Below are 24,427 nucleotides of genomic sequence, written 5' to 3' on the forward strand. Positions count from 1 at the left end.
TTTAAGATGTTCACCATAAAATTTCAAAGCTGAGTCGTAAGTGAACGTTCATTGCAATGCACACCTGCCGATAATTCTACCACCCTTGGTTCGAGTAATTTATGCTAATACTTTTCTATCGCGGTCAGTTTTTCTTTCTCGCCCTTCGGGCGGAGCTGCACGACTATTCATTTGTAGGCAAATAAAATAAATAACCTCAAATAACGGCACGGCGATTCTCATGCCTCGTCCACAACAGAAATTTTCCGGTCGGCGACTTCATTGGCGACCGAAATAAAAAAAAAAGAAAACTCGCCGCGCTGTCGCAATGCGCCATCCTGCACTGCTACACTATTAAACAAATGTACACCCTTTGGGATGAAGGATCGACATTTGGGCGAGTTGTTACTGGTTGAACATCTTGAAGGGGCTGCGCAAAACGACGAAGACAGAAGGCAGGAACACACAGGACCAGCGCTGAACTCAGAACTAACTTTATTCGAGGGCATACACAAACTTATGTGCCACAACCCGTAGCCAGGTGCTCTCCCATCGAATATGCCTTCGAATAAAGATAGTTGTGAGTTCAGCGCTGGTCCTGTGTGTTCCTGCCTTCTGTCTTCGTCGTCTTGCGGTGCCCCTTCAACGTGTTCAGCCCTTTGGGCCGTATCTTGCCACACAACGATAATCGTCATCTGTCTTTCTTGCGTTTCCTCTCTTGAAAACGCTGCGCTCGCTGCTTTCCTGTCGAGAATGCTCTGTCGTGCTGATAAGGCGTATGCCGTTCGTGACTTGGAGGTACCGGGCTCGCAGCGTTCAATAAAGGAAATGCGGTCGAGACAGATGACGATTATTGTCGCGTGGCAAATAGGGTGTAAACTTGTTTAAGAGTGTACTCTGTTGAACAATTAACACCCTTAAAAGCGAACAAGGGTGCAAATAGGTCTATGACGCACAACCTTACAACCTTTTCCATTACAACATTTCTTACACTATTATTCCGTTTTAAGGGCGTTAACTATATTACAATGATTATGAATCTGTTATATCTTTTCTTCTGCTTTTAACGAAATGCCGCCTGTAACGAAGTCAATTTCCTATTTCCGTGACTTCGTCGTACAGTGCAGGTCTACTGCATTATTACTGCAGTAACAGAAGCGCCGGATCCCACGCTTATGTGGTAATCGGTGTTAAGCGAAGCTACTTCCGTGATTGCCGGTATCGTCAGGGTGTGATAGCTAGGGATTAATTAACCGAGCCAGAAATAAGCCACCGCGGTGTCCTTCGATGGTTAGCTCGCTGCTTAAAACGCAACCGCCCTGCCAAGGTCTAAAGAAAACCGAGATCACGCTCTCTTCCTCAGTTTCTCGTCAACAGAAAGCTCTTAAACCGTGCGACAAAGCTCTCTGCGGGGAGCAAAAGAAAGAAAGAAAGAAATCGAGAGAAAAAAGGAGGGGAAGTTTGTGTCGAAGGAATTTCCTTGAAAGCTTCCGCTTCGAGAAGTCGTAAATCACTACTTCGTTCGGCCACCGAAGAGCATAACGCGATACGAAGCGGCGTCTTTGATGACCTCGCCGTGCGGGCCGACACCGCAGCCGCCGCCGCTGCGAATTTAGTTTTTAACAGAGACAACGTTTCTGCATATCACACGACGCACCCGTGAATACATGTCGCCGCCACTTGTGCCTCAAAGTGCTCTACTGAAGACGGCGGTGCCCTTCGCTGTTTTTTTACGATCGATTTGGTTTTACGCGTCTTCTCGAAGAAGGAATTTAGAATCCATCGACAGCGCGCACGAGCGAGCGTTAATGGAACTTGGCGGGGGGGGGGGGGGGGTGCGCGCGGATTCGATGAAAAGCAGATAAGGCGCGTTTTCTTTTTCTCACGCTTTTAAAGTAACGCGGGCCACAAGGCGCATGTAACGGGGATGGAGGGCTGATATACGACGAAGCGAAGGAATCACGGGGTCTTTTTCATTGACGTCGTGTGCACAGGAATGACTTGCATTATGCGCAAGTCTATAGTGACAATGTTTTCTTGTTTGACAGCGAAGCTGTTAGCCTCTGGTTGGTCGGGATTTTCCGTGGCCTCGTGCTCACACAAGAACGGTACCGCCACCTAGCGGCCGCGGTTGCTCAGACGGACCTCAAACGGCTGGTGCAAGAAGAAAAAAAGAGCTTTGTCTTTGAGTTTCCGCGCAAACAGTTATGTTTTCTCGTATATTCCGATTACACTCCGAAGCTATCGTGTCTGCAGCTTGCGTGTAAGTTGTACTTTACGAATTGCCTGGCGCAATTTGCTTTGGAATACTCAATTAGTTCAATAATGCACTTGCACTTGCCGGAGGGCTTAGAAGAATGAGGATATGTGCTGCATACCCGCACATCTGCGTGCTCTCGTGACGTATACGTCGCTTGTGGTGGTGGTGCTTGGCTGGTACATACACTTTCACACTGTGGAATGGTAGCGGATTCTTTCTTGAAGCTGTTTCATTTTACAATTTAGGTAGTCACATAAAGCCAAGAAAAGCATTTTTTAATTATTATTGCGAAACGTGTTGTTTGCTTTTCACTAGCCCCTGCGAAGAAGGCAGATAGGTTCCTGCCTGTAGCTTCGTTTGCGTCCTCTTCGGTAAAGAATTTTTTTTCGCCAGAACACGTCTCACGACGAATGTCGACGTCAACGCGATTGAAATTGAAGCAGCCTAGCGACACAGCGTATAGCCACCATCGAAACGCGTCATGCGCGGTGCATGTATGCAGCCCGGCTGCTATCTCGCGCATCCCTCCGGACAAGCGCGCCATCTAGTAGCGCGGCCGCGAAGTCCGCGCGTCGTGCCTGTGTGAACACACATTGATTGTTTGAAGATATATTCGGACCAGCACCGGATAAAATTTTGCAAGATTTTTTTTTATTATTACTGTAGAGCTGCACATGGAGCCGCCATGAGCTCCCCAGTGAGCCAAGTTGGCGTCGAAGATGTTCACTGAAGAGCGCCATACAGCCAGCGTCAAATAGTGACTCAAGTTGGTCCAACAGTTGGCTTCGAACATGGTTCCCTCGGCCCAGCAGCTAAATGGTCTAATCAGGAGACCATGGACCACCCGATGACGTGGGTTGCCTTTAATGCGGTTAGGCGCAGACAGACAGACAGACAGACAGACAGACAGACAGACAGACAGACAGACAGACAGACAGACAGACAGACAGACAGACAGACAGACAGACAGACAGACAGACAGACAGACAGACAGACAGACAGACAGATGCAGCAAACTGGGTGAATTTCCCGAAGAATGCTAGTCGCATTAAATTCAAATGTCCGATGGCGGGATTCGGACCGTGGTCTCCCAACGCAGTGGTCAAGTGTTCTACCTGCTGCAGGCATCAGCGGTCGTGCACGACACGAGAGGATAACAACCTTACAGCACTCCTTTCCACTTGGAAGCTACTGCTTTGCTACTGCTACTGCGCGCATGTGAACAACTTGTTTCCTCGCGCGAGAAAGAGAGAGCGCAAGTTTCCGTCATCATTTCCTGTTTTTCATTTCTCCCACTTCGTCTTATTTATTACCTGCTTTTTACAGAGCCGCCATCCGTTTCTCGAGGCAGCTAGAGCTTTCATACACTACACTGAACCGCATTTGGAATGAGCCCCAGTTAACCCGCTACCATGCGCGGGATCGTCCCCAAGTCTCAACAGAACAGGCTGTAACGTTTCATCGCCAAAGTAGAATAAATCAGTCGTCATGCCATCGTCTTCAAGCCATCTTCGTCGCCGTCGTACACACACGCTCGTGTCTCCGTTCCGCACGTACACGTTACGTCATGTGGTAACACTTTGCGGAAACGAACACCTTGTGTGTTGTTAAAGGGCCCCTGAAACGGTTCGGACAAATTTTGTAGGTGTGTAGGGTACAGCTTAAGTAGAACATTCGCACCACAATTTAAGTGAAGCGTTACGTATTAATGGAGCTGCAAGCGATTAGAAGTTACCCTCCTCCCTAGCTATGCTTTTCTTCCTCAACTCGCTCGCCGAGCGAGCGGCGCTAAGCTCCGCCTTCACTGGTTCAGCGTCACGATGCGACGTCACATCGCTCACTTCCGGTTGTTTAGGAGCACGCCCCCTCCCGCGCGAGACCTCTCCGCTAGCCGCTTGGCCGTCGACCGAGAGCTATCGAAGCAGCGTGCGTTGCGAGCATTCTGTCGTAGCGCCGAACGTGTTCGGTACTCCGCTAAAAACAGGCAAGCTGGTCATTTCGGCAAATGACTGGAGGCATAAACTCAAGCTGATGAAGGAACTTTAGCGTAGACGTACGTGAGCAGCCTGATCGGTCTGCACGGTCCAGACACTTGCTGGCGCAGCGCTTAACCAGTCAAACAAAGCGCTAATATTGCTCTAACCAAGTGTAAAGCATTTTAAACATTTATAAATCAACGTGTTGATGATTACACTCCTGGGAAAAATACACACCAGCAGCAAAGAATACACTTCGTTGCTGCTACTGTGTATGGTTGAGCTCTGTGCCACCAGGTGGCTGCACCGTGCAGACCGTTCACATTTGCCCTTCTGCTCATCTCGTGGCTCATCCCGGCACAGTGATCAAGCGGCCAGACCCTGTCCCCTTGCGCTTGCGTTTGCCCTAATACTGGACTCGCGGTTTGCAGGTCGCTAGGTTTGCAGTCCACAAGGCAACAAAGTCGAATCATAGTGCTCGCGAAAAGACTGAGACCGACTCTGACCGCGGAGCTCTCGTCAAAATGGAGTACGTTGTAACACAAGCAGACGACACTTGCTGTGTGCCGGAAGTGCTGAAGTGTACTAAAAAACTATTCTTGTGTATTCTCTTTAAGTTATTTTCTTTTTACAAAAACAAAGTAACTAACATTCCAACTATTACGAGCATCATTTGTTCACCATAAGGTTGGAAAAATTATCGACCACGCGCCCTGGTCAGCCAATCAGATAGCTCGCCTATGTGACGTAATATGGGTTATTTGCATCATATGGGTAGGGGCGGCTTAAAATTCCGCCGAGCAGTGCGCTGCGATCGGCAGCGATGGGTATTTTTAAAACCTTATAATAAATTACACGCTTTACGCAGAGCACTTAGATGCATCAATTAATGATCAGAAGAACCTACTCTAACGACTCAGTGCATTTGTAGGAAATCGCCAAAATCGTTTCAGGGGCCCTTTAAGAACGGCCCAGCTGAGGTGCAAGTGTTGCCAGCCAGTTGCGACGACGGCGGCGTCAACTTTCAAGGAACGCCACCGTTACGCTCTAGCCTCGTCGCCGTTGTGACTGAATGAGTTCGACGGAGCAGGCATTTGTGCCGCAACACGACACCGCCAACCGGGTCGGCCGCGAGCGGGGGAATTGCCGCGGGAACGTCGTCGGGGACCCCTTCCCACGCGCCGACCAAGACGCAGGGCAATGGCTACCGGGGCGCGCTGCGAGGGTCCGCTCCGAGTTCTGCGAAGTCCGTGTGACGTCGGTTCCGAACCGGACCGTGAACCTGTGTGTGTGTTTGTGTGTGTGTAAGCCGTCCCGGAGAGAGGCGGCGTGTTTACAATGACTGGACGAACGTTTCCGTCCCCTTGGAATCAAGGGGAGACCGAGTGTTTATAAACCGCTGTTGTGCGGATGCTCGACACACTTTCTTAAGCAGTCATGTTACACTGATACTCTCTCTCAAGCAGTCATGTTAGACTGATGTACTCTCTCAAGCAGTGATGTTGGACTGATGTACTTTCTCTTGCAGTCATGCTAGACTGATGTAGATACTGTAAATAAACCAATATTCCTCGTTCTCGATGAGAAGCAGTCCTTCTCTTCATCGACGTCCTCAGCGTGGATAAGTCGAACGACGGCATGGGCCAGCTACCTTTTAATTCATGCCCGACTCCAATCTTGACAACGGATCACGAGCGACGGAATTGAGCCCCCAATCCTGACAGTGTGTGTGTGTGTGTGTGTGTGTGTGTGTGTGTGTGTGTGTGTGTGTGTGTGTGTGTGTGTGTGTGTGTGTGTGTGTGTGTGTGTGTGTGTGCGTGTGTGTTTAACGCCAGTAGATTGTCTATAAACAGCATGTGCATATATCGCCTCACAAATTAGTCTACGAGCTTTTGTATATACCTCCGGTATACATACACTTCGGAAGCCTAAAAGAGGGAGACTTCTACAACGCGGAAAGGCGGTCTGCAAGAAGTGTATACAGACTCCCGGAATAGTCAACTGCCTAAGCCATGAGTGTTGCGAGTTTTACAGACGAAATAACATCGACTTCCCTGGCAGTCATTGATCGAAGTCGTGTCTGTCAGCGCTGACCTGCGATTGAGTCTGAAGAGAGATAGAGAGATATACAACTTTGTTGCTGCTCAACGATGGTTGACGAGCAGGTAGGCCTCAGTCTAGGCCTCCCCTTTCAGCGTTATTTCGGAGCGTAAGTTGTCTATACGAAGACCTATTCTTGGCCCATAGCCACCGAGGTCTCGGAGGCCGCGTTTGGTTCTGAGAGGTGCCCGGAGTCAAGCCAGCGTTTGGGGTCTGGGGACAGGGTGGTGCCATATAGAGGCGTAGAGGGTGGAGCGACATGACAGGATGGTCTATGTAGTCTATGTAGGGCAAGCGGCCCGGCTGTGTAAGCAAAATAGCTGCCGCACATGAAAGGTGGAGACATGTTGCAACGAAGCGGGAAATATTGCAACCGCGAGTACAGCGGGAGTCTTGCAGATGTAATCCAAAGCCGAGAGATATCAAAATACAAGGAAAAAGCGTGAGTGTCGTCACCAGAGAATCGTTGGAAACATACTTGTCAAGGAAATGGAAAACAGGGGCATCATGTGATATACTTGTGCAGTTCTACTCGACGAAGAAACTTGCACGTTAGAGAACTCCAGGTGACCGAAATTAATGCGGAGTTCTCCGCTATACGGCGTGCCTCGTAATCATCGAGTGGTTCTGGCACTTAAAACCCCAGGATTTAATTAATTTTAACAAAGTTAAAGGATGTTCCTACGCGATACTATGTGAGGAAAGGCGTCCTATCTGGATTTTGTACTTTACTTCTCTTGCTATGGAGTCGTGCTTATATATATATATATCGGTGCTGATCAAGCATCAACAAAATCAGTTTGTAGTGGCGTTCCGTTGTCCGTCTTCATCTTTCCGATGTTTGTTCTGCGCACAACATGCTTGTTCCTGTGGTGAGTGTTTGGGCGGTCGCCGCAGTGAACGCAGAGATGCCCACGAGCAGCAGTTTGATTGACTGAATGGGTCTAACGGTAGGGGGACCGAACCCGCAACCTGGCGCTTTGTAGCGTAATGCCGCAAACACTGATCTACCGCGATGGGTCGAGCGATTAGTTAGGCTACTCTTATTAAACGAAGAGAAGGGGACAGCATGCGACGCGGTGGTCACGGAATGGTTTGTGGGAACACTTGCGACGGGTGTCGTCGAGCCGGCTGAATTAGCCCGCATCAGCGCCCAGTAAGCGCGGGTCGTTTCTCTCTCCCTGGGTCCGCAACCTGGCCCACATATTCATCCAACCAGAAAACGATCGATAAGGCATTAATTATCTCGGCGAAGACGAAAGAAAAATGACCTTTTCGACGCCTCAGAGAGCGGGCATTCAACCTTCCCTCATGTGGGTTCTCGCCTTGAAGCGCAAGAAAGAAAGAGAAAAAGAAAGAAAGGAAGAGAAAAAAGACGAATTAGGTGTCGTACACGTCGTCAACCTGTCCACCGAAGCGTATCGGGGCTCCGCGCTGGAGTCGACCGCGTGGTTACGGAGTTAGGGCGTTTATTGACTGCCCTTACGACGCATCGCAAGGTAAACCCAATTACGCCGAGATTAATGACGTCGCTGTTTTGCGCGCGCACCTTCTGGCTTTGCTTCGTCTTGCGCGTGCGTGCGTCTCTCTCTCTCTCTCTCTCGCTTGCTCTCTTTCTCTTTTACGAGCTTTCACGCATGACTTGCTTCCCGCCCACGGCGCCGGTGTTCGCAACACTCATATCCTAGAGCGTTTTCTCATTGGCTGGCGTTCGGTCACCCGTTGCCACCGACGATACACATCGGCGTGACAAACCAGACAGGCATACTGCGCCGGCGGCCAATCACCGACAGCCAATCACCGACGGCACTTAGAAAGTTTCCTTCTGTATGCGGGTCCCGGTCCTTGAGTGCTCGCTATTCCCATTTGCGTCGCCCTCGGACACACCTGGAAAGAGTAATAAAAAACAAAACACGAGCAGACTTCAGGGATTCTCACAGCTCAGTATGGACGTCTGCTGCGATAGCAGCGAGGCTGACTCGGTGCACACCGCATACAAACCCTTTTTTGCGAGGCGCGCAACATCATCGTCTTCGTCCTTGCGGTGTTTCCTGCTGTGACCTCCGAAATACGTGCGCGGATGTTAGAGATCTCGGAGTCTGCAACAACACTGCAAGCAGCGCAGACGACTGGAAAGTGGCACGATACGCGAGAGGTGCGCGGTCTGTCTAGTAATTTCCTTTCCGGAGTCGCACACAGTACACAATTTACGAATACTATGCGAAGCAGGCAATTTGAGTCCCTCTATAGTGCACGTGTAGGACCACGAAAAGGCCGACGATATGAAGTCTGCAACGAAAAAAAAAAACGCATCAAGTTAGCGCATAGCTATAAGCAGCCATAATGGCACATAATTTGCGCAAAAAAAAAGGGGGCCGGAATGAAACACAGGTGCGTTCGTTCAGATGGTGCGCATGTAGAACCGGAACCGGAAGCGGGACTTCACTCAACGAAAACTGTCGACCGGTCCCGCGGAGATAACGCGTCTAAAGATGTGGGCCGAACCTGAAGGTAGTGCAGTAGAAACCAAACCGCGCGGTGCCCTGAAGCGCTCGAAAAGACCTTGTCTTTCTTCGATGTCAACCGTCGTTGACTTGCCTTTCATTCTGCCTCGCCTAATGGTATGAGCCCGAAGTGGGAGTCGAACAAGAGGCCCGAAGACAAAAGCTTCGCGCAGAGAGCTCCAAACCAAACTAAACCTAACTAAACAAAGGACCGACAAGGACAACGACAAACCCAGTTTTCGAGTAACACCTGTTGCAGTAACCATCTCCGTCACCGGCACATGTTATGTTATTCCGATCCATCCCATGCTGCAGGACGAAACCCCCTCCCGGCGATCACTTATTAACCCTGTCCTCGCATCACACGACTGCCTCAGATATGCACTCTAAGAACAGATTTCACCTCTGAGGAGTACCTTTGTCCCCAAACAATAATCGTCACCTATCACGCATGCATTTTCTTAAACGCTGAGCCCCCGGCACTTCTAAAGTCACCATTATCAGCGTGACATCGCATTCTCTCAACAGTGGTAGTGGTGAGCGCAGAGTTTTCGGGAAAGGAGAAGCAAGCAAGAAAGACGTCGATTATTGTTGCGAGACAAATTGATGCGTCGTCCCAGAGGGTGTAGATAGACTGCTTTTTAGAATGTATGCACTGCAAAACTCTCTAATCTCATAACGCCACTCTCCGATGGCATCGCTGGCTGTTCGTTTCGGAGCGCTCTACTATAGACCGTGGTGACATAGGCTGTGATTCAGAGGTTGGAGGCGACCAGTCGAAGATACAGTGGGTCTCTGCTGTCCTCCACTGCGCTTGCATGCCTTCGCTGCATACACACATTCCATCATCATCATCATCATCATCATCAGCAGCAGCAGCAGCAGCAGCAGCAGCAGCAGCAGCAGCAGCAGCCTGGTTACGCCCACTGCAGGGCAAAGGTCTCTCCCATACTTCTCCAACTATACCCCGGTCCCATACTACACCCATTCACCCATTCACCTATAAACCGATTCCACGACTCTGTAAATGGATCACCGGTTATCTGTCCCGTACGCAGTAACGAGTGTATCCAAACTAGCTCAATCTAAGGTTCTGTTGTAGTAACACGATGCCAGCACCTGCACCAAAAGCGCAGCGACTTTTGACAATGAAATGTCAGAGTTCGGGATGAGCCGCCTCTCACGTGAGACCTGCATCGGATCGGCACCGCAGAAGTTGAGCAGCTGTTTCTGGTGGTTGCCAAAGCGGCTGAGCTTGCTTTCAGCATGGCGGAACGAGGACCACGTTTATGACTACTGCCTCGTTAGTCTATAAGGACACCGGCGCTACAGCAGTTTTAATGCGCAACTAAAATCTCCGGAAGCACTGTGGCAGCGGTGTAGAGGAATAGGACTGACATCACGTGAGACGTCACGTGAATGCTCCTCGTGATCGCACAAAAATTTTCTTCAAGTTGTCGGCAACATCGGCCCACTGTCTAATAAACGTCGCACGTTTTTTTTATTTCTTTCTTGCGCACCCAATTTCCTCGCTTTTCTTCCTTTTTTTAACAACTATTTTGCTTTTGTTTGGTGTCCGCGCGTAGTAATCGCATCGAGATTTTGGACACACACGTCCACACAGACTTCCCTCCCTTTCGGAACGTTTATCGCCCGCAAATTGACCCTGCTCCACGACCACGCGTCGCTGGGTCTTTCGGAAATCGAGTGTCGTTCATATCTTCGGCGTAACTGGCGCTATACATAAACCGCGAATTTCTTCCGTGACGCCGGTGTATCGTTGCCGTCCGCGTGACTTGGACACGTGACGCGTGTATGTATACAGGGTCGTCTGATGACATTCCCAACCAACGTGCATACGTATATATACGCGCCGTCGCATGTGCCTTCTCTTTAATCGAAAGATGCCTCCACCCTAATACCCACCGCATATGCGGTGGCATCTCTCCAGCTTGCCTTAGGCGACGAGACATTTCTTATCGACTTGTCGTCGCAATCAGCGTTCGACTCTCCTTTATAAGCGCGTCCCGGAGACATTTGTCCCGGCACGTACGTATGTACGGTTGGTGTCCTCGCATGACTAATTGAGCCCTTAATTGCATTTTTTTTTTCCGGACGCCAAAGAAAGGGCGACGCGGTTTTACCCACAGGTGCGGCGAAACTCCGGTTGGAGACAGAAGACGCCTCGCGAGCTGCTGCATTCTGCGCACGTGGCCGATAGGCGTCGCTAGTGGCGTTTCCATTTCCTCTAGCTTTCCTTCTTTTTCTTTTTTTTTCTCTCTCTCTAAGTGAGTTCTGCGACGCAGTTCGCCTTATCGGCGGTATTTGGTTAGACGCGTGCGTTAATCGAGAGTAGTGGGCGCTTGGCGCGGCTTACATAGAATGCGGCCGCATTCGTATGCTGAACTCGCTTCGACAACTTGAGCACACGACACGCTCCTCGCGACGTGTACACGGAAACTGAGCAGACGACACACGTTATACAAAGGCGTCATATGCCGCAGTGTATTGCATTAGCGCATACGCATACACGCACAAACACAGACAGACAGACAGACAGACAGACAGACAGACAGACAGACAGACAGACAGACAGACAGACAGACAGACAGACAGACAGACAGACAGACAGACAGACAGACAGACAGACAGACAGACAGACAGACAGACAGACAGACAGACAGACAGACAGACAGACAGACAGACAGACAGACAGACGGACGGACGGACGGACGGAGAGACAGACAAGAAAAGACAAGACAAGAAAAGACAAGAGAAGACAAGACAAGAAAAGACAGGACAAGACAAGACAAGACAAGACAGACAGACCGACAGACAGACAGATTGGCAGACAGGTAGGCAGGCAGACAGGCAGACAGACAGACAGACAGACAGACAGACAGACAGACAGACAGACAGACAGACAAGACAAGACAAGACAAGACAAGACAAGACAAGACAAGACAGGCAGACAGACAGACAGACAGACAGACAGACAGACAGACAGACAGACAGACAGACAGACAGACAGACAGACTTCTAAAGGGACTTCTAAATTGTGCTGTAAGGGCATGGGACGTTGGCTGCGGAGTAAAACGTAACGAATTGTCAGTATCATTGTAACAAGTTGGAGATTATGAAATTTAGAATAATAAACCTTCCCTTCGTGTGAGCTATATTCCTTCGGGGGGGGATACATGCTGCGATTAGTGCAACATGGAAAGGACCATCGTTTCGCGAAAGAAAAAAAGTGACGGTGCTCTCGTTCCGTCATTGCCGATTGCGGGAACACCCTGTAGCCAGAGATGTCCAAGGCGTGAGTCACTCAATTGTCGTGCACGCGCGTATGTACGCGCAAACGGTACAGCAACGACCTTTCGCAACGAAAAGACGCGGGATTCGGAGAAAAGGCCCTTATCTCTCGGCGACGAACCAACGGCGCTAAGGGTTAATCAATTCCGAGAAATTCAAAAACACACACACGCAACGGAAATGTACATATATATATATATAAAAAAAGAACCGTGAATTTCCACACTGTGCAGTTGCCCGCTGGTTCTAAGTTCTGGCTAAGCCGCTGGAAGCCCGACTCGAAGTTAGCCAGGCGCCGTGCCTTCTCTCCCAGACGTGCGCGGAGTCAGCAATAAGCCCGTAACGACCTCTTAGCTCGTTGCGTGCTATACCTCGGCTTGGCCGCGCATGTGAAGAAGAATCTGCCCAAGGAAACGGTGTCTTCTTCGCTGCGCAATGATATAGTCTCTCAGTGGAAAGGACCGCGCCCAGTACCATGAATCCATAAGAAGTGCACGGACTAAGAATTGGACACTCATCTGATAGCACGCAGCAGGTATATGTTGCAAAATGAAGACCTTCCTTCAAGGTACACTAGCGAGCAACAGTTCGGAGACCACAGCGTCAGGAATTTTTTTTTTTTAATGCATATCTTGTGCCACAGCCACGCGACGTTAACGGACAATGATACCCAGGGAAGCAAAGGGGAAATAACTGCTCTTTTTAACTCAAGTGCAGGAATATTAAGGGAAAAGCAAATGAAAGCGGACGTTCACCTTCATTCACCTTTTCCGTACAATTTCGAAACGTTTCAATAAAAATAAGTCAGTTGCCCCCTACGCTTCCCTAGGCTAAGTTGTGTGTTGGATTCGTGTGGCTGCAAGTCGCAAACATTGAAAGGTAGGGCCACATCGGTTTTCATTATTATTCGCGCTTAAGCCCTAGCCGGCGCCACGTGAATTTCTGTCAGCGAATTGCATTGGGATAACACGCTGATGGGGCCTGTACCACTTCTTTACCGGCTCCCGTGCATTCAATGATGTCCACGAAACCTTTTCTTTTTTTCACATCTGTTCCGAAGAAGATAACTATTGCTCAACAATTTACAGTCGGTCTGTAATAAATACCTCACTTTGGAGTGACCAATGTGCGAACTTTCTGACTTAATTTAGGCAAATAAATTTACCATTTCATCAGTCTCACGACATTTTCGTTTTTCTAAAACAATGTTCGGTGGTTCGACTTAACGCCTATCTCGTTCAACGAGCGCAACACACTTTTTACGTGCATCTGGTGACGGTGTTATCTGCTCACTGATAACAGGTAAGTAAAGTCAATTCTACCTCATTTGCAAGCTTCTCAGTCAACTGGGTGACCACTCGCACACGGAATGGCATCCGCTTATGAAATTAAGCTAAGTAAGCTTCGTTTCTTTGCCAAATGGACAATGAAGCCTAGGGAAGCAGACGACAAGCTCCTCGCGATGTGTACACGGAAACTGAGCAGACACACGTTATACATAGACGTCATACGCCTGTTAAATTTCCGTGCCCAGATGACAAGCATTTGTTTTATTTTGTTCAGTAATGAAGACGTATTCAATATTTGATTCGATGCTCGCAAGTCGTCTTTCTTGAATATTTGTATTCGATTCGATTGGGAAATCTTAATATTCGAACTCGCTTAATCTCCACTGAACGGTTTCTTAAACTCCTCCAAGCACTTCGGTACGTTTATAAACAGCAGCGCCAAACGAATTTTCGGGGGTAAGTTTGGTGACGGATGACTCAAAACTCGCGTTCCAGCGCCGGAAATCCTTCTGGATTTTGTCTAGAATGTCTTTTTCACGCTCGAATTTCATGGCAGCGGCCATGCATCTGCAGTCACATAACGCAAGGAGAGTTAGGAGACCCATCCAAGCGCAAAGTTTCAGGGGCGTTTTGATGGCAAGCGGGCTCGTCGTGGCATCTCGCGGAGGCCGCGGAATTTGCGGAGCGCATCGATTTAAATTCCGAAACTTTATGGGTATAAAGTTCTCATAAACTTTTGATGCGAAAGGTGCACTGACATTTCCAAAGTCGTGCTTTAGATATTCAGTTCCGGAACCTTGCAGGTTTAATGTTGTTATAAACATATTGTTACAAGCACGGGGAAGACTGTGCAGCGGCCATTCCTGTTGTTCGTAGCCTGCCGTTCCTGCTCTCGCACGCCTCAATAAACCCCTTTTCCCCGTGCTTGTAACAATATGATGCCAAAGGTGCGTTGATTTTTTCTAAACTCTTACATCGGACCATACAACGAGACAAGCCAGATCAACACTATCAGACAAGTTGACAAAGCACGCAGCGACGTCCGATGAGACGAATCGTTGTGGTGGTTCATTTGTGCCGTCATATCACAGAAAGGAATATCAACATTTTTGTTTTCACCTGCGCCAAAACATCCATGTCAAGACACTAAAGCCAGCAAAGGTAACTACATTCTTATTTACTTTTTTTCTACTCTGAGTTTTATTCGCGAGGACACTTTGAGCCTCTCGAATTTTCTTGTTCTCGCTACCCGCGGGCTGCCAGAGCCAGCCAGAGCTCAGGCGTTTTTCTCGCGTTGCCCCGACCACCGCGCGGCGCACTTCGATGCGCGTTCGTTTTTCTCTGGCCGAGTGGATTTTGGCCTGGCCGAGTTTTGGACGCTTTCTGGCTAGCAGACGAGAAAAAAGAAACAATAGTTGCTCGCCGCCATCACTGTGGGGACTGACGGATTGCACCACGTTCGCTTGAGGGCATCACCCTCAAGCGAACGTGTTGGTTGCGATAACATCACTTCGATGTTATCGCAACCTCTCCGGAAAGGTCTTTTGTCTCGCCGGTGTAGAATACCGAGCAGTATGCGTATGGTTCTCTGTAGACCAAACGTCTCACGTTTTCTTCGATATTCCTTCGGTCGCCATATTAGGTGCCCACAGTAGGTATTCGACTGTGGCCAATATGCTTTCCTTTGCGGTTTTTCTTTTTTTTTCATTTCGGCGCCCCCGTTCCACATAAGAAAAGAAAGACATTGTTGCGGGGTAGCGAATTGTCGCATGGTGGGAGTTCGCTTTTGTTACTTCTTCTTTCGCGGAACGTAATGGGCCACGGGCCGCTTCAGTTGGCGGATACTCTTATTACGTTATTGCGATATCAATTCTAGGCACATTCCTGCCGTCGCCGTCATGTGCTGTATAAAGTCCAAAGAAGATCAAATCGTCACCGCGCGCCGCATGTTGTATGTGCAAGTGAAATCATAGGGCCAGGGGGGGGGGGGGGTGAGGTAAGCCGACGATGGTGGCTCAGTCTTGTGTGCGCAAGGGAGAAAAGCGGGGAGGAAGCGCGCCGCCTTCCGTCGCGCGCGATGCATAGGAGGGGGGGGGGCAGGGGGGGCGGGGGGGGGGGGGGGGGCTTAGGATTCCGTGATCTGTGAACCTGTGCTTGCGCAACATGTTTATTTGCCTTGCTTGACGCATCATATACAGTGACTTTTTTCTTAGCTACGTAGATTTCTTGGAGACTTATACGCACATTTAAATATTTTGCGTGGTTTTGTGTGTACATGCAGTGAAATTTGTTTCCATTGACGCTATTTTGCCCTTTACCGAGCTGTATCTCCGCATTTGTATATTCCATTGTGTCTTCGCATTTATAGTGTATATTTTGCAGAACTCCTGCTTTTTGTATGTGCTCTTAGTTGCGACTGTTATTTCGGTGCAATTACTCACAATATATGACCAGTAAGAGCTGCTCCTGTTCAATACATATGAACAAAGGAAAGCGTCATTGAGATTTCTCCCCTCGCAGTTTCATATGTACAAAAATGTAATCAAGGTTCTTGAATAACAAAGTTTCACTAAATTATTTGTCCTCGACTTGTTCATTTCATGGTCTATACGTTTTTAATATCATCGGCGTGCGCTGCTTCGCTGGTTTCCAAGTGATACAGTTAAGTTCGTGTGATATTTTCTTTACCTATTAAATAGACAAAAAATACATGGAAGCATTGATATCACATGTTTCTGATACTATTTTTGGGACATAGGAATATATTCTTTTATGAAAGAAAATGCATATTTTACTTGTCTTGACAGTGCGTATAGCGTTCAAGAATCCGTTTGCTGCATCTTACGGCAACGGCGATGCAGTTGTTATTCACTTATTCGGTACCTCGACTGATCTTATGAGGAGGGGGCCGAGCTGAAATGTGAGACCCTCCCCGAAAGAAATTTCTGGCTACGCCACTGCAATCCGCGTACGTCATAGCCACGGAGAAGAACCTGAAAACACAGTTCAGCGTTTAATTTTTTATTTATTTATTGTTTACAGAAACACGAAGAACAGAGCACATGGCACTCTCAATCGCTCGTGCTCTCAAACTTGGCGTCGCGCGCACGAGGATGTACTCAGAATCAGAATAGATTTTTATTGAGATGATTAGAAAGATTACAAGGTGTTAATATACAGACTTGTGAAGAACCTTATACGTATAGTCGGCTTGCTATTCAATATAAACTAATTTACACCCTAAAATGTGAGAAAAGGGTGTAAGCTTAGCTGTTTATAGCTCGTATCCTTACACCCGAAAAGGGTGTAAGTGTGCGAGTAATGAACAGATTTACGACATTTCTCCCCTGGACGGCCCGGAGCTGGACGACCCAGCTCCGGGCCGTCCAGAGGGCTCACGAAAGGGCGGAGGCTCACGGGCTTCCCGTCCCAACGTGGGTGCGGCCCGCGACCCCTGCCGACCACTAAACCAAGAGTGGGTGGGGATGGGTTCCTCAGGACCCAATATTGTTCTTTCCTCCTCCTCCTCCCTTTTATGGGTGTAGGTGTGTGAGTAATGAACATATTTACATCATTTCTCCATTTTAAGGGTGTAAGTGTGTCAGGAACGAACAGATTTACACCTTTTCTCACTTTTATGGGTGTAAATGTGCGAGTAATGAACAGATTTACATCCTGTCTTCCTTTTAAGGGTGTGAGTGAGTGAGCAATGAACAAACTCACACCCTTTCTCACTTTTATGGGTATAAGTGTGCGTCTAACGAACAGATTCACGCCCTCTTTCGCTTTTAAGGGTGCAGATTATTCTAGTGCCCCTTAAGCTTCTTATCGCCACCTCTGGCAACCCTCACTTCCTTTTTTTCGACCGTATATTAACAGGTCATGGAGTTGCACGCATCGCTTCGACCTTTATGTATTCACCTAGATGAATGTCCTCCCTTATCTCATATTTCCATTATCTATGCACAGATATTCGCATACTGCAATCGTTTCGTCAAATCTGCCGCGAAGAGTAACGTCATCGACAACTCATTCTTGATCCGGCAGCACTTGTCATCTCCTCAGCGCTTATCTTTTTTTCTCTCGAGTCTTATCTCTCCCTCGCTGTACGGCTGCGCGATAAGGGTTTCTGTCATTGAGCGAGAAGCGAGACGTTTATTCAGCGTTCGTGTCAGGCTATATACAGTCGCTACCAAGTTATCTAGGCCAAGTAGTCTCACGGGGTCCGTGGGTCACGAGTATGAAATCTTCAGATGAATAAATATAGAGTTGGAGGAGATGTGATAGGGTACGCTGAAATCGATAACGTCAGCTTGCAGGTGTACTTGAAAAGAAAAATAGCATACGATCGGTGCATCAGTGGAAGATAACGGCCATGCGGCTAGAGTTGGAACGGAAAATTATACGATTAAGACTAAAAATAAATAAGCATAAATAGGAGTGGGGAGGGGGGGGGGGAGAAAGACAGCAGTGTACGTTGAAAAGTACACAAATGTGTAGCTGATGTTCTTGTGGAGATTAGGAGAAAGAGTTTGCCAAGTCACTCAATTCGTAGACCCGGCAACATCCCATCAGTAAGTGGATAAGCATCTCCAACTGATATAGAGTAAATGGGAAACTCAACGTTTAAGCAAGTTCGAGGAGGCTCTTATTCAGGTGACCTTGCTGAGCACTGATTAGCTAGTAGCGAGCGAGCAAGCGAAACCTAGGCTGCCTTTAGCCAACGTTTCGACAAGAGGGACTTGTCTTCCTCGGGGTTGCGTGACGCGTTTTACGTTGAGCCGTACGTGCTTCCAAAACTCCGCAACCCGTTCTCGTCGACTTTGGGAATTGCTCTAACGTGTATTTGGCGTGTCCGTGGGTCATAACACCGATTGCATGTTTGTGCGATCAGTGTGTTTATCGTATTCCTCGCCCAACACCAGGATTCTAGGATGCCAGACCGTCACCCGAGGTAACATTCCCCAGCGCGTCACTAAAGTCAGCATCTGTCTCTTATTCCGCATATTCGACCACATGGAAGGAATCGACAAATGTTGATATCGCACTTCCGAACGGCATAGGAGATGGAATAACAGAGGACCGTTCTATGCGTGCTAGAAATTTTTCAGCGCTCGCCACGCTACTAACTTCGTTGTCTTTCAGACTTTCCGACTTTCATCTGCTTCCGACCGTGTACAACAATAGCCACTGTATACTCTATCGCTCCTGTTTTGTTAATTGCAATGAAAAAAAAAACAGCACACACGAAACGAAGCAAGAGGGAGATATGAACACTATACACCATGTACCTGCTTCTGCTTTTTCACCCCATTCGTTTGTCTCCTGTTTTCGTTCTAACAAGCTGTGTACCGAGCTAGTCCAACAGCAAGCTCTCGTACAGTGAAACAAGCTTTTCAGTAAACACATTGCCAGTTATTTCCTACCTTTTTCGCAAACGCAGAGCGCTTGCTTCAGGGCATGTCATCGCCCGATAGCGTGTTGCCTCTCTCCGACCATCACTCTATCAGTCTATCACTCCGACTCTGACAATGGCTGTGTGGCTGCAGTCCTACTTGCCGAGAAGGAGGTAGAGGGTTCGAGTCCCGGACGCATTCAACTGTAGGCAGAATGTGAGAGAACGTACGCGCAGTTGGGTTTCGGTGTCCCCTTGGGCAAAAGTATACGGACCACAGGGTCGCCGGAAAAAAATAAAGAAACAGAATTTCTCCGTGATTAACATGCATAGACTGAAACTGACGAGCGGACTGAAAAGTTTCGAAATGCCAAGTTTGCACTGCCTGTCCTCAGTGTCTAAGCTGCATTCACAGGACGAGCAGAAAATCAGCTCTGTCGCGTAGTCCCTGGTTCGTATACTTTTGCTCAAGGGTGTACGTTATGGGAGGGCACAGAAGTTGCAGACACTCCCACACTTTAGTCGAGCGTGGTGTGTTGTATTCTGTGTACGTTTTGTACGTTTGTTGTGAACGGCGTATATCATGTCATTCTTCATCGTGCCTATCTTGAGTAGCATACAGGTATATTTCCATGAACGCACTCCAGGGTCAATTAACGTCTCTCTATCTATCTATCTATCTATCTATCTATCTATCTATCTATCTATCTATCTATCTATCTATCTATCTATCTATCTATCTATCTATCTATCTATCTATCTATCTATCTATCTATCTATCTGTCTATCTATCTATCTATCTATCTATCTATCTATCTATCTATCTATCTATCTATCTATCTATCTATCTAACGCATCTAAAGAGGATGACACTCAGCGAGGCTGGGAAACGACATAATAAGACGTTTTAATATGCCGCTAAAGTTGCGCTCGAAACGCCGTACCAATCATCATCGACATTAACGTGACGTCGCGACGCGGAGCCATATTTGATGACGTCGTGTAACGCTTAGGCAAGGCCCGATGACGTGTCACTCATAAATCAGTGAACGAGACTGCTGCGCTCGTGTGTGGCAGCCGCTGCGATGGCTGGAACGGAGTGAGCCGCGCAGTGCATCGTGACGTCACGATGACGTATCTACTTCCTGAATAGCGAAACCGAAACTGGTTTTTAGAAAACAAAATATCGTAGTACGTTATTCAGGACGCTCTAGCGCTTGATACATTTTTTTATATTTAGCGAATTAGATGATATAAGCATTCATCGAACGTAAAAAAAATAAGAGAAATGACGTCAAGAACTATACGTCAGTGCTCCTTCAAACAACTCTAGGTAGCAAGTGAGTGAAAAGGAGGCAGCAGCGGTAAGGGCGAGATTTGATTTAAACGTCGTTTGACTACAAAAGCGAGTATCACTCCGTAGGTGCAATATCGATCGCAGTAACTGTATCATCGTCATCATCCTTTTTATGTCTACTGCAGGGGGACGAAGCCACTCTTGGCGATCTCCAATTATAACTGTGTCTTGCGCCAGCTGACCACATGTTACGCATACAAATGTCCTAACGTCATCACAGCACCAGTTCTCTGGAGTCCTCGACTGCACTTGGCTCCTTTCGGCACTCATTCTGTGACTCTTAAACGGACCACCAGACCACCACCTACGCACCACCACAGACCACCACACGCATTACAGACCACCACCTACGCATTACAAGGCCAACCCATCTCCATGTCTGCTCTCCAATCCATACCGCTCTCTTCCTGTCTTTTAACGTTACGCCTAACATTTTTCGTCCCAGCGCTCCCGGCACGCTCCTCCACTTGTTCTCAAGCCTCTTTGTTAACCTCCAAGTTTCTGTCCCCTATGTTAGTACCGGCAGAATGCAATCAATGGGCACCTTTCCTTCAACGATAGCGGTTTTGTCAATGCCCCCCGTAGGCGCTCCAACCACTTTTTTAAAGATTCCATAACTATTCAGCCGTGTAACTATATAGTAACTATACACCTCAAAAGAAATGTTAACGGCCGCGTGATCCTTTCTTCTGCGTACACTCCACCGCCACTCCTCTGACCACCGAGCTTCGCGCTATCTGAGAGCTCCTTCACTCGCTCACCTCTCACCTCTCTCTCTTTCTCTCGCCTGCCACTTCACTCCAGGCCACTCGCTTTCCCTACACCCGCTTCTCGCTTGCAGCGTGTGGCAACCGGCCCCACCGCGGGGGCATTCGAATCGCGACACCGCGCACCTCTCCGCGTCGTCTAGTCTCTCTCTCTCACCCCACCCTCTCTCCCCCTCGCCTTCTTCTTATTCGCGTTCAGTTCTGCTGTACGCCTCGTGTCGCGTGGAGGCGCGCCGGGCGCGCTTTTGTTAACACTCGTCGTCACACAACGTCGAGCGAACCCGGCGTGACAGTCACACACACACACACACATAGTCGTCGCCTCCTTCCCTCATCGTTCACTTCGTCTTCACCTCACATTACCTCATCTCGCACGCTCGTCACAGCAGTCGCGGGTGCTGCTCCGTTCCACCACGCTCCGAGAAAACAACCGTCCCTATCGGTCGCCGATTTCACTGGGCGACCAGCCACATTTGGGTTCGACAGTTCTTCGTTGACGGCGTAGTTTCGTCGCCCGATCGAGCGCCTCGACTCTCCTCGTCCTCCGACCGATCTTGCCCCGCTAGGATCTCGCGGATCAAGCACCCGAAGAAGCACTCCCTTCATCGCCGACCGCCCGTCGCCGAAAGCACTTCGTCTTGATCGCCGATTGTCACAGTCAGTTTCGTGGTGCGTCCGTCTCCAGGAGCCACGAAAGAAGTCCAGCAAGTTCGGATAATACACCCGCTAGTGCGCTCCGTCCAAGGTGTGACAGTCTGCTACACTCTTCACGTCTTCGTTTTACAACAGTGTGGTGTGCGCAGTCCAGGAGAAACTACGTCGTGGTGTAACTGTCGAGGATCGTAAGCACGGTCGCGGAGGGAATATTTGGGCCAGTTATATATATATTTTTTCTTTTATTGGTGCGTCTTGTGTTTGACTGACGTTGGATCCTCGGCCTGCGCATCTGCGTGGAAACGCTACAGGATTTGACGCAACACTATCCGGCTGCTGCGGCTGCTGCGACGTTTGGTGGAAACACCGAGGTATATTCCGAAGCAGGAAAAAAATCGTCGTCTGGTCGTGCCTCGTTTTCGTCTGCGCATTTCGCGATTTGTGCTGCCCCCTGTACGCTGTCGATCGAGGAAGGATTGAGCATTGACATTTGAGGTGAGTGGAGTGTTTTTTTTGTAGCATCTACCGGTCTTGGGTTGTTTCGAGTACGGCAATTTACACGGCGTGGGAATGACGAGTATGGTACAGTTGTGCGTCGTTATAACGAAACGGTTTATAACAAACTAATGCATATAACGAAGTAATCGCGATTACCCTCGGAATTCCCCACATATACCTGCGCAGTTATGATTTCGTATCGGCTGTCTCCGGGGCACGTCTTTGGCAAATTAGATAATTTGCTGGAGCTACCAAATCAAAGAAAAGGGGAACTGTGTACCGCGCTGTGTCCTTGGCTTTCCAAGGAAGTTTACAGGCTTTACAGGTTATATATATGTGTATATATATCTCACGATACTGTAATGTAGCTGCTCCTTGTGCGTTGAATAGGGGGTCCCTTTTCTCGGCAACAGAAATGGTCCAAAACAGCATCAGCGCCGGCGCTGCCACCTGGTGTCAAGGACATCAGATAGTGTGCAGACGATCCGGCTTGCTTGCAGAAGTCAAGGTCCATTCGACAAACAGGGAACACTGGGCTTCTTCGATCATCCGTCACTCACAGTCCCGGACTGCCCGAGGCGGTGCTTTCAGCCAATGAGCGTTGCATGTGCAGTGTCTCGGGCAGTCCTGGACAGTCCAGGACGACAGATCAAAGAGGCCCGTTGTCTTTCTCTTCTTTATTTTTATTGTTTTCTCATTTTTTAGGGAGGGATGTTGGGGGGAGGGCTGCTCATTGTGCCTTCAAATTCACGTAAAGGAACAGAAATCAGGAGCAAGGTCTGGACGGAAATGGCTTGCCACGAATCTACTGCGTTGCTTTTGCTGCTAGGCAAATCTGAATGCATCATTGCCAACTTCGCTCGGCTTCTGAAATATACCTCTCGACCGTCGTTGCGAAATGCACGCGTTTGCCTGTTAGCCTGTTATTGTTCCGCGTATCTTCTCATCTCGCAATCCTCTTCGCGTGGAGTTTTCGATCGCTGATAAGTTCCGCGATAATTACAACATTATTTACTTACGCTTATAGTACTCGCGCTTGTGTGCGGCTGTATTTTGCCCGCGTTGCCTTTCCAAGTCGAGCGCGCTAAGTTTCGACGGTGTATGCACGTTTTCGTGAACTAGCTTTTTTAACCGTAACGCAAGCAATAGGTTATGGATGCAATTAAGACCACTCGTCTTGTCTCGTCTTGTCTTGTCTTGTCTTGTGTCCCAGACAGTGGCGCGTACAGCTATGGGGGATTGGCCAAGAAGCAGGCGGTTGTTGGACAAACATTTCATTTTTTATTCTTCGTCTGCATCGTCTTTGGAGCAGAGTTCATCTGTATAGACGGCCACATGCAAATGTTTAATGGCAAGCTCCTGCAGAAGCACTAAGCAACTTACAGTATTAAAGAAAAGAAGAAGATAGAAACAAACATAATTTCTTCGAATGCGAAACATGTATGCAGATTACACAGAAGAGTGCCACAAAATGTAGTAATAGAAATGCCAATAATTCAATGGGCAAAAGAAAAGGGATAATAAATACCAAACACAACATCGAAGAGCCTCCAACATCAATTAAGAAGAACGACAAAATAATAGGCTGAGAAGTGCTACACCCATAATAGGGTGACTAAAAACCATTCAAAAAATGTTAGCAAACTACGATTCGCACCAAAGATGCACCCAAACAAGCGCACTATCTTTTTTTTTTTTCAGCGCTGCAGGCGTTTTATTGCTCGCTTTCCTTTTACTCTAACCTATGGCATCCGTTTCACGAGGCAAGAGCTCGTCGTTTCCAAAATTTATCACACTCTTGTGGTGCTTGCAACGGAACGAAAAACAAAAGTTCAACACAAATTTAGCGGGGTAACTATGATGAACGAGCACATGCTTTTCCTCCTTCGCTTGCTCAATTCCGGTACCCGACTGGAATGCCAATTCTAAAGCGGACGCAATACGTAAATGCAAATTTTCTTGGCCTCCACTCAAGAGCTAAAAAAAAAAAATTGTGAGAACTGGTTTGGAAGAGGCGATCGGAACCATTCTATACAGGCATCACACTGCTGAGGTGCGTTGCATTAGTTAACACCACGGTGACGGCGGCTAAGAAGTTTGCAGGGACGGCATGGCCACAATTAGTACATGACCGGGGTAGTTGGAGAAGTGTGGGAGAGGCCTTTGCCCTGCAGTGGGCGTAACCAGGCTGATGATGATGATGATGACGGTGGCTCTGTGCCCAAGGGTTGGAGCCGATTGAGCACGAGGTCGCAGGTTCGATTCATAGAAGCGTGGCGCCAACATTGCCAAGGAGAACTTCAATGCTTACACGAAGAGCAAAAAAAAATGTTATG

The 24,427-nt window shown here is 48.4% G+C and overlaps 1 protein-coding gene across 2 annotated transcripts in view; it reads left to right on the forward strand.

The window, feature by feature from the left end:
• LOC135915246 (sperm-specific sodium:proton exchanger-like) overlaps positions 1 to 24,427 on the forward strand; it is a 276,288-nt gene that overhangs the window by 125,729 nt on the left and 126,132 nt on the right. The window contains exon 1 of one of the 2 annotated variants that reach the window (XM_065448262.2): positions 21,147 to 22,088. The exons of the other annotated variant lie outside the window; for it this stretch is intronic. The gene's annotated coding sequence lies outside the window, so the exon portion shown is untranslated. Of the gene's footprint in view, positions 1 to 21,146; positions 22,089 to 24,427 lie in introns of those variants that run through there. 2 annotated transcript variants of the gene reach the window in all.

Source organism: Dermacentor albipictus, chromosome 7, assembly GCF_038994185.2.
Source record: "Dermacentor albipictus isolate Rhodes 1998 colony chromosome 7, USDA_Dalb.pri_finalv2, whole genome shotgun sequence".
In the NCBI taxonomy this organism is placed as follows: Eukaryota; Metazoa; Arthropoda; class Arachnida; order Ixodida; family Ixodidae; genus Dermacentor; species Dermacentor albipictus.